Source organism: Bidens hawaiensis, unplaced genomic scaffold (assembly GCF_021521415.1).
Source record: "Bidens hawaiensis isolate Kalapana, Puna unplaced genomic scaffold, B.hawaiensis_p1.1 tig00019919_1, whole genome shotgun sequence".
Taxonomy (NCBI): Eukaryota; Viridiplantae; Streptophyta; class Magnoliopsida; order Asterales; family Asteraceae; genus Bidens; species Bidens hawaiensis.
In genome coordinates, this window is record NW_027493022.1 from 34866 (window position 1) to 39130 (window position 4265).

The following is a 4265-nucleotide window of genomic DNA, read 5'->3' on the forward strand; positions in this document are numbered from 1 at the left end:
TCACAAAAAACCCCCCGGAAGAATACTCACCCCTGCTCCAAGATCCAATAACGCCCTAGACATTTGAAAATCACCTACTTGAATGTTAATTAAAGGTGTTCCTGGATCTTGGAGCTTAGGAGGGAGATCTCCTTTTAAAACCTCACTTACCCGCTTGGTTAACTTCACCCGTTTAGGCACTTCTTGTTGTCTCTTTTGAGTGCATAATTCTTTCAAAAATTTTGCATAAGCGGGCACTTGTTTTATTGCTTCAAGTAAAGGTAAGTTTACTTTAACCTGTTTAAACACCTCCCACATTTCCTCCTTTTGAGGACCCCGTTTTGAAATTACATTTTTCTTGCCCGGGTCAAGTAAAGCCGAAGGAAATGGAATTACATTTGATTCCACTTCCTTGTTGTTATCATTTAAATTTTGGGCTTGACCCGAGGCTCGTGATGGTTTCTCAAAAGTGACATGTTTAGTGGGTTTATTGATTTCAACTTCTTCATTATCACTTTCTTTACCCGTGATATCCTCAACTTCCCCATCAACCAAGCCCACTGGCAAGGTTGCCTTATACTCTTTACCACTTCTCAACACACTAACATGATTAATAGGAACATTACGAGACGAGTTATGAGAAGGGTTTACCTTGGTGTCACTTGGAAATTGACCTTTGTTTTTCTTTAATTCTGCCACCTCGGTTGCAAGTTGACCCATTTCCCACTTGATGAACCTTGACCCGAAGACCCACTTTGACCTCCACTCGTTCCTTTAAAGTGATTTTGACTTCCTTGTTTGTTCCCACCTTGAGCATTCCCTTAATTAAAATATTGTTGACGAGGAACAAAGTGGGTTTGAGAAGTCCCTTGAAAGTTAGGGTTGAGTTGAGTCGATGGGTTGCCATATCAAAAGTTGGGATGATTTCTCAACCCGGGGTGGTACATGTTTGAATTCATGTTGTAGCTCCGACCACCTCCTTGACCTTGAATTGCATTTACCTCTTCAATTTGCCCTTCCACACCGGGACACAATTCACTTGCATGTCCTAACGCGTTACAACTCGTGCATGCATCATATACTATATTGGAGACTTTAGGTTCTTCATTGTTAACCACATGCACTTGTGGCCTTGTAGTGGCCGGTCTTGCTCTTCTTGCGGTTTGAGCTTTTCTCTTCGACATGACCGACATTCGCTCCAAGAATGCCCAATCATCTTGTTCATAATTGGTACCGAATGTACCATTCGTGATTGACATTAAGTCCCGCTCATCTTCCATACTCAACCCCTCATGGAAGGCATTCAACAATTCCCAAAGAGCAATACCGTGGTGAGGACAATTCTTGATCATCATGTTGAATCGCTCAAATGCTTCATGAAACATCTCACCCGATTTTTGTTGGAAGCTTCTCAAACTTCGTCTTGCATCATTCGTCTTTTGGGCCGTGTAAAACTCTTCCAAGAACCTTTGTTGCATCTCGGCCCAAGTGTAAATTGATGCAGAAGGCAATGTGTAAAACCATCTCTTTGCCTTATCTTCCAATGAAAATTGGAATAAAACCAACTTAACCTCATCCGGTGAAAAACCTTGACCCCCGATCGTGTTGCAAATCGAGTCATACGCCTCCAAATGGAAATAGGGTTCTTCGGTTGCCAAACCCTTATACTTTGGTAAACTTTGGAATGCGTTGGTTCTAACTTCAAATGTTCTTCCATTTTGATGTTGAGGATTAACCACCAGAGATGGGTTGTTTGTAATGATCGGTCGAAAGTGAGCTTCGACTCCCCTTGCCATCTCTCTCACATGCCTTCTCGGTACCCCTATTGGTACTCTCGGTTGACCCATTTGCCTATACACGGGCCTTGGTGGTGGATATTGTTGGAATTGAGGTTGAGGTATTGGTTGTTGAGGTTGTTGATAATGAGGTTATGGAGGAACCTGTTGTAATGGTTGTGGTTGTTGCAATGGTGCTTGAATGACATGTGGCCCGCCCTATTGTTGCATTTGTTGTTGCGGAACATAACCAAATTGAATTTGCACCCTTAGTTGATTTCCATCACCCCCAACTCGAATATCCCTCTTCATACTCTTCATACCCTTCACTATCATCGCCATAACGAGGCCCACCAAACGACTGCGGGCCCGACCTAAGTGATGTGGTCTATATTATATACGTATTTTTATATAAATATTCCCTACTTTTATGTGCTTTTGAGCCATGTTTTTATTGAATACTATTAATATTTGGTTCACATGTGAGTTTAATGGTTTCAAGTAACAATGAGCTAAAATGGAACACTTTTACTAAACTTGAGACCGACGAATGACGAGTCGAGCATATGATATATTATACTAATTATTATTATAATTATATAATGTATTTAAAAAAAATAAAAAGAAAAAGAAAAAGAAAGAGACTTACGTAATATATAATAATAATAATAATAATAATAATAATAATAATAATAATAATAATAAAAGCAACTTCCTGATTCTTTTGTTTTGTCATACAATTGAGCAGGGCCCACGGAAGCAGCCATATTATTGCATTATATATTCTATTTTGATGGAAGACCTAAAGGGTGAACAGGAGAGCCGCCGTCACATAGAAAAGAGGACGAGAAGAAAAATAGGAGGCAGAAGAAAGAGAAGTCTTGGTGGGTCCTCACTCCACCACTAACATTATTAATATTCAAAGAAGATTGCATCAAGCTTTTGGAGGGTTCGGGTTCCCACCTACTCATCTAAACACGGTTCTATTGGTTTAAACTTATTATTTTTATTATGAAACTAGTTGAACCAATTTATTTTATTATTGTTTTGAGCATGACTATTGGCTAAACCTTTTTAGTTATCTAGGCTTGGATTGATGTTTTGTGATTGATTAAGGGTTTAAACGGTTTTCGGGAATTGTTTATTGGGTTTTGGTTAATTAAAAGTTTTGATCAGATTTGGATGTTATTTATGCGTATTTACTTTTGATTTGTGCTTGAATGAATGTTTCACATGTCGCTTGATTGAATGTCTTTCGATTATAGGTGCATGTTAGGGTTGTTTACTGTGTGTTTGCAACTTGTTTATGGTTTATTGAGCTCATTCACCATAGAAACTGATTTTTAGCATATTATTAGAAGTTTATATTCTTACTTGCTTAGATATCTGACGGGTGATAAGTTGTCGGGTTTGCCTTTGTTACTAGGGTTTTAGGTTAAACTGTCTGACAGGAAGTTTCCCTAGTTTTCCTTAGTTTCACTGTTTACCCGTGTCCTTTAGATCTCTTCTAGACCACCCCATGTACTTAGGTGCATTGAGATAGTGAAACCGACGGGTTAGCTATTTTTTAGGGTAATTAATCATAATTGGTGAACCGACAGGTGAGCCAATAAGCCGGTGCTTTTACATGATCTTTAGGATTTCCTCTTAGATGACACCTTGAGAGTGATTAGGGATCCATTACGTTTCCTAGGGTTCATATTTTTAGATTCTTGGTTCCAGTAGTATTTTCCCGTAACCGATAAAAGCCCGAGTCATCACAATTCAGATTCTTTGCCTAGGTAACGCCTTTCTCATTAGTGTTTTCGTCTAAGTCTTAGAATTTTAAGTTTAATTTATTAGTTTAAATTAGTCTAAGTAATAATTAGTTTTAAGATAAAATAAATAAAAATCTAAAAATATTCTTTTTCTTAATAATTAATTTAATGAGCTTTTAGAATCTAGTTTCGTTGATTTAATAAGTGTCTCTAGGGTTCGATATTCCCGGACTTCCCATTGCTATTCTACACCCGATAGGTTCACTTGCCTGTTGCTAGTGTTTGGTTTAGGGTATTCTAGGTTTTTATTACTCGTTGTGCTTGGTTGATTAATTGCAATATTTTTATATACCACTTTTAGGCACATCACTAAGACCCGGTGAAGTATGGATGATGGGTGGGTCTTGTTGAAATGTGTATAGTTGATTATAAGGCGAGTTTTGTTGAGATTGGAAAGGTGATTGTTGTTGTGAGTTTAATGATTATCCTTGAACAAGAATGGAGTTTTTAAAAGGTGGAAGATTAGATGGTGGTTGAAAGCTGAACACGGTTGAAGTAGGCTCACTTGTAAGACTTGTAGTGGTAACGGTTTCATTGGGAGGATGGTTTTTCGGATTGATGGGTGGTGGTATAGGTGGTACCGATTGACCCAAAGCCATGTTCGTGGTGTCAGTTGTTCGATTGTTTGTGCTTGGTGACCTGAGAATCTTATTCTCCCTTTGAAGAATCCGATTCTAACGAGTAGTTCATTCGA

General features: G+C 38.5%; 1 pseudogene; it reads left to right on the forward strand.

Moving 5' to 3' along the window:
* The first annotated feature begins 1302 nt into the window (after positions 1-1302).
* On the forward strand, positions 1303-1403 carry LOC143559450 (small nucleolar RNA R71; annotated as a pseudogene).
* The last annotated feature ends 2862 nt before the right edge of the window (positions 1404-4265 follow it).